The sequence below is a fragment of the Bemisia tabaci genome, chromosome 9 (assembly GCF_918797505.1).
Source record: "Bemisia tabaci chromosome 9, PGI_BMITA_v3".
Classification (NCBI taxonomy): Eukaryota; Metazoa; Arthropoda; class Insecta; order Hemiptera; family Aleyrodidae; genus Bemisia; species Bemisia tabaci.
This window is the reverse complement of record NC_092801.1, coordinates 12,866,332-12,878,798: the sequence shown is the minus strand read 5'-3', so window position 1 is coordinate 12,878,798 and position 12,467 is coordinate 12,866,332.

The following is a 12,467-nucleotide window of genomic DNA, read 5'->3' as shown; positions in this document are numbered from 1 at the left end:
CTGTGCCAGCTCCCGCCCTCCGGGTCGATACGTGGTGCGTGCGGACGAGGGTGCCCCCTGCACAGGCTGACGTCACGGGATGTCAATGTCGGCACAAGGAAAACTTTCGTGTGAAGGCGGGAATGGACCAGCAAACAATGCGGACATGGTGCGAATCGCCGCTATTTTATTTTTTACAGCGAAAATTGTTCTACGAAGCTGTCTAAAAATTTCACTGAATTTTCTTAGTATGTGTGTATAAAGTCGCTTTTACAGCGCTCTGCAACCCCTAGCCGCCAAAGTCCCCTATCCTCCCAAAGCCCTTCAGGGAGTTGACAAACCTTCATTTCTTCTAAAACCCCCTGTCGCCACCCTTTCACTGGGCGTCCCCTTCGTCTCCTCCCAGGAGGAACCCAATCAAGCAACTTCTTTGGCAGCTTTTCGTCTGTCATTCTATTGACATGGCCATACCAGACAAGCTGTCTGGTCATGACGTCGAATATGATGTCATTTTCGACTCCCATGATCTGACGCACTCTTTCATTGCGGACCCGATCTCTCCTAGAAATTCCTGCAGACCTCCTCCAGAAATCCATCACCGTTGCTCTTAGCATCCCCTTTGTCCGCTCCTTCAGCTGCCAAACTTCACATCCATATGTAAGAATACTCTTGACTACAACGTTGTAAATTCTCCTCTTGTTCTCCTTGGAAATCCGAGGATCCCAGAGGATTCCATTTAACATCGCTGTAGCCTTCCTTGCCAGGGCATTTCAATTTTCTTGGTGATACCGATAAAATGTAGTGAAATTTTCAAACGCAGGCTGACGTCACAGGATGTCAATCTCAGTATACGGAAAACTTCCGTTTGAAGGTGGGAATGAACCAGTAGACATGGTGCGAATTGCCATATTTTTTTTTTTTTTTTTTTTTTTTTTTTTTTTTTTTTTTTTAGTGAAATTGAACCACATTTTGCAATTTGGAACTATAAATTCTAGCCCGGTTTGAAAACAACGTATGTGCCATTTGTTTCCCTATGCACCCAAGCGTTTTTTCAGATGAGCCAGAATTTATAGTTCCGAATTGCAAAATGCAGTCCAATTGTTCAACGAGGCTGTCCGAAAATTTAGTTGAATTTTCTTTGGGCTGCCGATAAAAGTCAGTGGTATTTTTGAACAGATTCAACAGACAGTTTCTCTGTGAGAAAAATGGAGGAAATTTTGAAACGTCGCATCTGGATCGACGGTATGAACAAGTTGACATGGTGAGAATCGCTGCCATTATATTTTTTACAGAGATTTTGTACAACGAAGCCGTCCGAAAATTTCACTGGATTTTCTTCGTGCTGCCGATAAAATTTAGTCAAATTTTCAAACAGATTCAATCAACAATGGGTCACTAAACCATGAACGAATTTGACTTGCGAATAGTTTTCTGAAGGAAAATGACGCATAGAACACGATGCGCACATTAAAAACGCGAACAAGTAACTCAATAACCGAGAAATGCGCAGAGAAAAGCGGGCACGGGTTTCCACGACGTCAGTCAAATGTCTATCTACTCTTCGTATATGAGAACAATACTAAAGTCGAAATTATATCTTTTGAATTCAAAACTCGAATCTCATTCATATGTTAGCTGTAATAAACAAGCAACAATTCCACATTGGAATAAGTTTTATTTTGACAAACATCAGAGAAAAATGAGAGAAGACTGCGATATGACTACCGCAGTACATCAACACCGTCAGTTTCCCGCCATTCGGGTGCGTTTGAAATGTGTTGCAGTTTTTAGATTTTTCAAAAGCGGTTTTCTCCGCGATTTCGGCTCCATAAAAAATGCGGAAAATTCACCACGTTATCTACTCACATAGTGCTTTCAGAATATTCAATAAAATAAACTAGGTTTAGTGACCCATTTCCCTGTGAAAAAAGAAAACGACGGCGGAAATTTTGAAACGTCGCCTGGCGCTTGTGATACTTTGGCCGGAGGGTGACAATATTTTTCTCCCATGGTATCAAGGACCGGGAAACCCCGGAACTCATCAGGGAGTATTAGGGAAAAATCAGGGAATCTGTTCCAGGCGGACCAATTAAAAAACTCCTCTGTCGTCTACAGCCTCCTTCGATTCCAAAATTGCACCTGAACCGCCATTATTGACGTATTGAATGACATATTTGAAGCTTAAAATTATTAGAAAAATAAAGAAGCTTTCATTGAATGGCTAATCAACCTAAACTTTTTTGGAATTAAAATTTTGAATGTGCTCGAAATAATTGATAATTGGCTGAAAGATGAAAAAAAATTGATTTTCATTTCTGGAACTCTGAAGTATCATATTGTTTTCCCTGGGAAATCCCGGGAAAGTAGGAAAAAACTTGGGTTTTCATCAGGGAATGAGCTCCTGAAAATTAGGGAATGAGCATATGGTTGAGAATTCTAGACACCATGTTCTTACCATAGTTCTACGCAGAACTAGATATAGAATACTAGAATAGATTCGCAAAACGAAAATTACTGAAACTGATCCTTAACTAAGATATTTAATGTCTCTTGACACGTAAATTTTAAACACCTCGCTTATGGAAAAACTAAAGTCTACGTGAGTCAAATCGCGCCTCAAACGTTACTGTGGCAGTCTCTGTGGTATGAATATATGGCAACTTCAATTATTGTACTTCGGCTCAGCTGTTGGTCGTTGTTAACAATTTGAACAGCACAAGGCGGGGAGGGAACGTTAATTGAGAGAAGATCACCAAAACCGTTGTAATGCGCGCTTTGGTTCTAGTAGACTCTAGTTTTTCTCGTGTGCGAGGAATTCAAAAATGTAAAATATAACCGTTAATAGTTTGGGAGTTGATTTCAGTATCCGTTGTCCGTTGTGCGAATCGTCTTCTACGTGAAATTTTGGTTGAGAAAAGAACATGTATCAGAAATTCGTAAAGTCGTACCTTGTCTACTGGTCCATTGATATATGTCTCTTCTCCTTTCCGGATTTCGGTTGAAGTCTTGACCTTCTACTTAGATTTATCCTGAAGAGAAGCCTTTCTACCTCCTCTTCCCTTGGTAATAATAAAATTAGCGCCCTCCCCCATAAATAGTGATGTGTCGACAGGCTGCTCGACTTCCGCACCGTCCTCCGCGATGAGTATCTAGTCAGTTGGGCGTAAAAATCGCCTTCAACGAGATGGGAACGCAACCCGCATTCCGACGTGGTGAAATAGTTGCCTATGTCTCGATTTCAAGGAACGGATGTTCGCACGGCTATGCATCTCACGGTATTTTTAGTGTAACTCTTCATATCGTTTTATGTATTTGATTGGAGCTTTCGGTGAAAGGAACAGGTTAATTTTTAGTATGTTTCTTTAAATCTTTATATGTATTCGATCGAAGCCACCGGTGAGTGGAATAGATCAGTGACATTTTTTAAATCACGAAATGTTGGTATTTTCAAACAAAACCTGTTTTAAAATGAACTTTACAAAGTTTTTTTTTAAAAAAAACCAAAGTTTTCAGCTCCATCACGTGAGCGTGCTTTAGGACTTCAGTGTAATTTTTAAACGCTTTGTTCATATATCTCTCACGATCACAGAAGTGTTCAATACTTCCTCTTTTCACCAGGCTTGATTTACCAAAATAATCCTTTTTAATATTTTAGGGAATGTGTTGGCTCGTGATAAAGTTCCTCAGCAGGCCGATTATTGACAATGATAGACAAAGCTATAGACAAAGAAGACAAAAAGGATAGGGGGGTAGGTAATGGACTAACTAAAGGCAACCCACGAGAGACCCAATAATGTGAATATTAGTGCTAATTCCAAAAACCCTGGAAACAATCATCAAGTAAAAAAGGACGAAACATCATGAAACTCTTCGTCGTGAGTTGACCAGAAGGCCGAAAACGCCGAGAAATAGTAGTCTCAATTCAAAATTTCGAAGAAGAAGGAAGGAGAAAGGGGAAAAATCTTCAAATTTTCTGGCCGTATTTTTTTTTTAGTGTGTGAGAGGGTGTGTGAGAGTGTGGGTGTGTCGTTTCTGTGTATTACGGGTTGCATACTCAACCCCTAAAAATCTTGTAAAATGTTCTAACGAAACCGTCTAAGCGAACAGCAACTCAATTCCGCGGAGGGTCATTCTTCATCTCTGCCTCAGACGCGTTCTGCCGTGCTAAGGAAGATCGCCGTATGAACATTTGAGAGTTGCCAAATCTCCCCGAATAAAACATGTATTTTTGACGAAATTTACGCACGTTTTTCCTTGAAATTTTCAGATATTTCAGATTGAATAGCGAACAAAATAGTCTGAAAAATTGGAAGAAAAATATTTACAATTTCCCCCAATAAATTCGTATTTCATCAGAGGAAATTTGGCAACGCCTGAAGGTTCATACGGCGTTTTTCCTTAGCACGGCAGCGCTTCTCGGTGTTTCGCCCGCACCAAGATGACGTCACAACTGTTCTATGGGTAGCCGCAGTGCTCCCGAGTCCCTACTCGCACCAAGCAATCGATAATTCCGCCGTGGTGGCGTTGCTTCACGTGACCCGAACCTATCCCGCCGTTTTTTCCCTCAACCCCCCCCCCCCCCCGCTCTCATCTCGCATTGCCCCCCCCCCCCCGACTCCCCGTTTATCCCCATTTCTTAATCCTTTCCCCCTCCCCCTGTCAGCCCAAGACCCGAACGCACGAGCTCAAGAAAGCGTAGGTAGGGCGATTTTCCCACTTTAGTAGACTTCCACTGCCGTGCTAAGGAAAAACGCCGTATGAGCCTTCAGGCGTCGCCGAATTTCCTTTGATAAAACACGAACTTTCCAGTAAACTTATGAATAACTTCCGTCCAATTTTATAGACAATTTTGTTTGCAATTTCATCTGAAGTTCCTGAGAATTTCCAAGGAAAAATGGACTGAATTTTGCAATTTGGAACTATAATCTCTGGCTCTTGGATAAAAACACCTATCTGCGTAGGAAAACCAATGGCAGATATTTTGTTTCTAAACCTAGGGTCTAGGGTCTAGCTCTAGGGTCCCTGTATAGTGTATACCCTTAAACACTATGTATTATATAGGGGCCCTACACCCTAGGTCCAGAGGTTTCTCTGCAAGATGAGCCCTTTTCAATTACGTGCGCCAAAATGCACGCCTCGCTCTTATTTTATGGAAAAAAAGTATTCCTTTATGGCCACTCGCGGCATTTATGACACCATGTGTAGTATGTTGACGGCAAAAATTTTCATGTAATAGGACACGACCTGGAGATCGGTAACTCTGAAGGCGAACGCGTTACCTCCAGGCCATGGCGAAAATATATAAATTGACAAAGAATTGCTAATTCGTAAGGGCAATTAAAGTTCTTTTTTTCTCCACCAGAGCTAAGAGCATAATATACGCATCGGTGACACGCTCCTGCTTACTGATGATCAGCGGCAGGATTTTCTGTAAGTTCTAGCCTTCCGGGCCAAGACTGAACCTCTGCTAAACTCAAACGCCCGTAAAATCAGGATTTGAGAAAAGTCGGCCGTCGTATCCGATCGGACTGCTTTCGCATATCGACGGTGTAAGTCGGCAATCACATAACTCGATTTGCGACTTCGCAGACTTTCTATCATACTTTATTTTTTAAATGGAAAACTACTCAACGGCTATTCTTTAAAACTGCAGTTATTTTTCTTCTCTATACGAGGAAAATTCTGTAAAAATTTCAAGGAATGATGTCAATTGGTTCTCCTTTAAAAAAATAACATAGAGGCGGAGATTTTCAGAGACCGCAAACGAGTCTTGTGATCGCCGACTTACACCGTCGATATGCTTATGCTTATGCAGAAATCTTAATTTTTCTCCGCAAATAACCAAGATTTGATCAGGATTTGGAAAAATTATAAAATCAGGATTTAGCAACCAAAAATCAGGATTTCATCAGGATTTCCCAAAATAAAAAAAAACTAGATGACCTGTTTTTCTTACGGTTACTTTCTCTCTCTTTCTTACAGGCCAAATCGATAGGCTTTTTTTATGGACTCGATGCACATATCGCTGGATTTAAACCATGTACTTATAATCATTTTTATGCATTACCTTCTTTTGCTCGCTTTTTAGTGTTGGACGCAGATCCAGGAGAGCCGCTTTCAGTGTAACTTGTGCATGTCATGGTGCGACTCGTGGTGTTGACCGTGGTGTCCTTCCTCCTCTGCAAACAAGATAAATCAATGAAATATAGTGTACACTCATTTAATTTTTACAGTTTTGTTCAACTCGAGGGACCCAAGTAGGAGTGATCAGAGACGGATCCAACAATGTGGCAATGCCGGATTCTGTCCATTTAAACCTATGCTAAGTAGTCGATTCTTGTCGGATCACCTGTCCCCTCCAAGAATCGATAGGTTTCCATGGGTTTAAATGGAGCAAAAACAATGTTGCCAATTTGCTGGATCCGCCAATGGGAGTGATCACGATATACAGCGATTTTATCGGTTGATTATCGTGATTATATCGGTGGCAATTCATCGCAATGTTATCGAATAAAAAATTGCGATTTATGGCGATTAAATCGCCATGCATCGCAATTTTTTGTTCAATAAAATCGCGATCAATTCTCGTCGATAAAATCGATATTAAATCGCCATATATCGCGATAAATTGCCGGGCGATAAAATCGCGATTTTATTGCAACAGGATCGAGGATAATCGCTCAGATGTTGGTGATCTTAGTGATTTTATCGCCGACAAAATCGCAACAAATCGCGATTTTTCCGTTGAAAAATGCTACTTCGGGAGGGGGGAGGAAAGTATTTGTAACCCCCCCCCCCCTTCCTCCCCGCAAGAAAAGAACCTCCGGTGAAAACACTATGATGTGGTTCATGTGTAATACAGGATTGCGCGAATAGAACCTTAACACCTGCTACAGGAATGCGCGAATTTAAACTGAAGTTAATTTAAGGTAGAAGTCTGGCAAAACAGGAAACAGTAGGAAAATAAACGCATTTTTACCAATATGTTAACGCTAGCTTAGGTCAGTTTGTTGACAAGTCATCGATGTCTCACCTTCTGATGATAAATGAAGTGAAAGATTGAATAATGGTCCTGGGTATAAAGATATTTCCAAACTTTTCTCGGAAGAAATATTTAATCGGGAGAAACGAGGCAACGTTGGAATTCTCATACGTCGTCGGAACACAACATAGGCCTTTTCAGCTCTAGTATTCGATGCCGCCATTATTCTAACGCCAGTTCGAATAATCGCGCCAAACACAGTGCGACCGGCGTTGAACGTATATTAGCGCCTGCAAGACTTCAAGAATACGTCACGCATTGCGCCAAACAGTGCGGTCGGCGTAAGCCCATACTAGCGCCTACGAGACTACGTGAATACTTCTCGCATCGCACCAAACGCATTGCAGTCGGTCAGTCGGCGTGAAACGCTTATTAGCGGCCACAAGACTGTAGGAATGCTGTAGAACTGCGTGCAGTCCACGTAATTGCTTGAAAACTTCCTTGATTTTTTTATGTTGCCAGAATATTTTGTATACATAAATTTCAAGTCGTGTAGTTGGCTCGTCCCTCTCCAAAAAGCAAAATAGGAGCGGACATTTTGAAATACCGTAATTGAGATACGCGGTTCTTGGGGACGGACTGGACCGGCTCCAAACTGGACAAAAGGAGTCCCTGCGATACCAATATGGCCAAAGTTTAGGGGACGAACACCTACCGGCGCACGGTGGATCGAGTCCATGGGGGAGGTTGGACAAAATTTGGAAACTTCAAAAGCTCACAACTACGTTTATACAAAACTTTGAGGTTCTAAAAGCGGTTCCATTGATTTTCTCGTGAAATTTTCTTCCAGAAGCACCCCTTAACTTTTAAAATGTGACAAAATTAACATCAAAATTTACAATTGTAGCCAAAAATGTCATGTCCGACCTCTCTAATTGACTCGATCCATTGACGGCTTCTTCGCCGCTGACGTCACTGACGCTTTATGATTCCCATTCATTCTCACAACCCTCAACTAACGAGCACACCCCTTCTTTCCCACCTGTTTCTGGTCGTTTGGCAGAAACACGTCCAAATGAACTTCTCTTTCTTTCGGTGTAGGTTTTGAGCTTCCCCGGAAGATAATAATGCAAGATATAATTAAAGATTAGATTGAATATTCTAACTTTAATTTGACAAACTAATATTATCGTATCATTTAACTAAATCTTTTGTTGACTACTCAAATATTTGTAAGTTGATGAAGTTAGGTATAAATTATTTTCGTCATAAGTTGTTAATTTTTATTTACAAATATTTTTTGTTATTATAATTTTTGGTAGGTGGATGAAATGACATATCCATAATTTCATGAAATTTGGAGTATCGAGATTTTGGTTTTCGGTGTCTTATTTGGTTCTATTAATATTTCATTAAAATTTTAAGTTAAGTCAAATTAATTCTTTTCAGAATATTAGATAGGAAATAGAAAATTATAATTTAGGAAAAAAGTAACAATTACCGAATTGTATCATTGCGCCTTAGAAATGCGACGGAAGATTACAATCGAAATAGCCTTATGCACGCTGGCTTTGTCGATTTCCTTTGACATTTTTGCAGTGGTGAATGCATAGCTAAAATGCGCTCCAGCCAGAAGTGTATTCAGCAAATGAGGATAGGAGTGTTTTTATAGGAGGATTGAAAACAAACAAATGGTAGGAAATAAAACATAATATTAGGAACTTTGCAAAACAATAATCCGGATATCGGAACTTGGCTGTTTTGAGAACGCCTTCAAATGCTGCGTGATACCTCACGCATTCCGGAGAGTTCAAATAGTTGTATCATTGCGCCGTAAGAATGTGACGGAGGATTAAAATGGAAATAACCTCCATGCACGCTGGGTTTGTCGATTTCCTCTCACACTTTTGCAGTGATGAATGCATAGCTGCAGTGCGCTCCAGCTGGAATTGTATTTCGCAAATGAGTGGTTTTTACACGAGGATCAGAAATAAACAAGTGGTACGGAATATAACAAAAGAATATGAACTATGCAAAACGATAATCCGGATAGCGGAACTTGGCTGTTTTGAAAACGCCTTCAAATGCGGCGCGATACCTCTCGCATTCCGGAGAGTTCAAATAGTTGTATCATTGCGCCGGAAGAATGTGACGGAAGATTACAATCGAAATAGCCTCCATGCACGCTGGGCCTGTCGATTTCCTTTCACACTTTTGCACTGGTGAATGCATAGCTGAAGTGCGCTCCAGCTGGAATTGTATTTAGCAAATGGATGGTTTTTATACGAGGATTAAAAATAAACAAGTGGTACGGAATGTAACAAAATAATATGAACTATGCAAAACGATAATCCGGATAGCAGAACTTGGCTGTTTTGAAAACGCCTTCAAATGCAGCGTGATACCTCACGCATTCCGGAGAGTTCAAATAGGTAGTAAAAAATGTGTAGTAAAAATTAGAAAACTGGAAAATTTAGTAAGTTATAAAAAAGTTTAGTAAAAATAAAAAGAAGAAGTAGCCCGAACTGTATGTAACAAGGTGGAGACTGGAAAAATGGTGCTGGGTCCACACCATTTCGCGGTACCCCCCTTCAGTTTCGCACTGGTACGCATTAGAGTCCAAAAAATTTAATTTTGACTCTAATTACAATTTTTGGAACCTCTTGGCTTTCTTTTCCCCACGAAATGGTGTGGACCCAGCACCATTTCTCCACCTTGTTACAAAAGATTTAGTCAAAGGATACAATAATATTAGTTTGTCGAATTAAAGTATTTTTTTTTTTTTTTTTTTTTTTTTTTTTTTTTTTTTTTTTTTTTTTTTTTACCACTTCAAATAGCCCTCAAGGGCTAATCCCACGCTTTAAGTCCCATCCCCCCTCCGTCCCTAACAGCCAGTCCCAGGCGACCATTGTTTGAGACCATCAAACTCGGGTCGCCTGGCCGGGAATCGAACCCGGGACCTCCCGATCATAGAGCTAGCGCTACAACCACTACACCATAGGAGGCCGACTTAAAAAAGAAAGTGAGAATATTCTTTGACGTACCGGGATGGCAAGGCGACGGGTTGACGAGGGCGGCGTGGTAACCGGAATGCGGGCCCTTGGGACGCCACAGGAAGAGGTAATACGCTGAGAGGACGACAGCCGCCAGGGACACGGAGAAAGCGTAAGCCATCACGGTGACAAGCCGGATCAACTTGGTGCGGGCTTCCGATTCCACTTTTACCGGCGGTTTTTCCGGCTCCTCCTTTGGCACTCCCTCGGCTAGACTCATCGTGCGGGCTTCGAATCACGGATCAATCGAAAATTGCGGAGCTCCAATCGAATATTCCGGAGCCCCAATCAAAAATTCCGGGACTCCAATCGAAAATTTCGGGACTTCAATCGAAAATTCCGGAACCCCAATTATTGAAGATTGCGGAACTCCTATCAAAAATTGGGGAACCCCAATTGAAGATTGCAGAACTCCTGTCGAATATTGCGGAACTCCAATCGAAAATTCCGGGACTCCAATCAAAAACTCCGGAACTTCAATCGAGAATTCCGAAACCCCAATTATTGAAGATTGCGGAACCTCTATCGAAAATTGCGGAACCCCAATTGAAAATTGCGTAGCTCCAATCGAAAATTGCGGAACTCCAATCGAAAATTGCGGAACTTCAATCGAATATTGCGGAACTCCTATCGAAAATTTCCTGTCTCCAATCGATTAGGAATTACGAATTTTCGCTCAGTCACGGAAGAACGCAGGTGCCATTAGTTTTCCTATGCTCATGAAAGTTTTTACGGAAGATCCGGAAATCGTGGTTCCAAATTTCAAAATGGAATCCGAATTACCGCAGTTCTCTGATTTTGGACCTTCGCGAAGCCTCGATTAAGGCCCTATAAAGGGCCTAATAAGGTCTCCGATCGTGGCCACCGGATCAGAGTTGACGAACTGCTGTGCTCTGGTCAAAAACCGGTCAAAAAAATGGAATCTCGATTTCTGATCGATGTTGTGATCGTGGACCAAACGAATTCTAATCACTGACTCTATAAAAACCACGTAAGTACGATTTGGGCTATAGATTGGTGAAAAATGACCGCGGTGAACCGAGTACGGACCACTGTAACGACGCGAACTGACTGAAATTGGGGCTTGCACTTCAGCCCGGTTCAGCCGTCTTCACTTGCAAGGTTTCAGCCCAACGCCCGGTCGTTGTCAGGTGGAGCATCCCCTCGATGAATGAACAAATGGACGTATTTATGCCAAAAGGAACTATGTTGCACGCAAACCCTATGCACATAGTTTCTTTTAGCATAAATACGTCCAAATTATGCTAAGAGGAACTATGTTGCACGCAAATCCTATGCACATAGTTCCTTTTAGCATAAATACGTCCAAATTATGCTATAAGGAACTATGTTGCACGCAAATCCTATGCACATAATTCCTTTCAGCTTAAATACGTCCTTTAGAACAGTGCATGGGATCCGTGTCGCTGGTGAAACTATCGTGCACAGTTCAATATTTCCGTGCTCATGGTCACTTTGGGTCACTTTGAATTACTTTCCTTTGGTCAGGCCAACCAGAGGGACTTGGCTGATCGACTAAATTTTTGGTTAAATCGACCAAAACCGAATGAAGAAAGTGTCTTGCTGTACTAATCCATCTCAAGTAGCAGTGATCGCTATAAATAGCGATTTTATCGGTTGGTTATCGCGATTATATCGGTGGCAATATATCGAGATATTATCGCGATTATATTGGTGGCAATATATCGAGATATTATCGCATCGAAAATTGCGATATATGGCGGTTAAATCGCTACACATCGCACTTTTTGGTTCGATAAAATCGTTGATCAATTCTCTTCGATGGAATCGAGATTAAATCGCCATTGATCGCGATTTTTATTTCGAAAATATCGCGACAAATCTCGGGCGATAAAAGCGCGATGAGATCGAGGATAATCGCCACCAATGCGATCCAGCTTCGATTCCGGCGGCTGATTTTTAGCAGTGGCGTGGCGTGAATTGCGATACATCGATTGTTATGCCATTTAAACCTATGAAAAAAGATCGATTATCAGGGTGCTCGCAGCGAACACCTTAGTAATCGATTCTTTACCACAGCTTCAAATGGCGGGATATCGATAATCGATTATTCACGCCACGCCACTGATTTTTAGCGCGATTGCAAATGTTCAACCTAAGGATTCGGTGAATGTAACCCAAAGATTTGGTCGATGCAACCGAAATAAATACTACGAAATAAAACAACTACTGAATTATGTTTCAATGATGACGAGACGTGATTCGAGAGTCATACATGAAGGATCTCGATCTTTCGAAGGGGCGTGCATCACGTACAAGATGAATGATTGCTTTTCATTTCGACTTCAGAATCGAAACTTTCTGGAGACAGTTATTGCATGGGCAATGGAGATGTTGCATGTGTGAGGAATTTGCGATTCGACTGTTGATTCTTCTGTAAAAGTTCGCGAGAAACACGATGGTGCCACTGG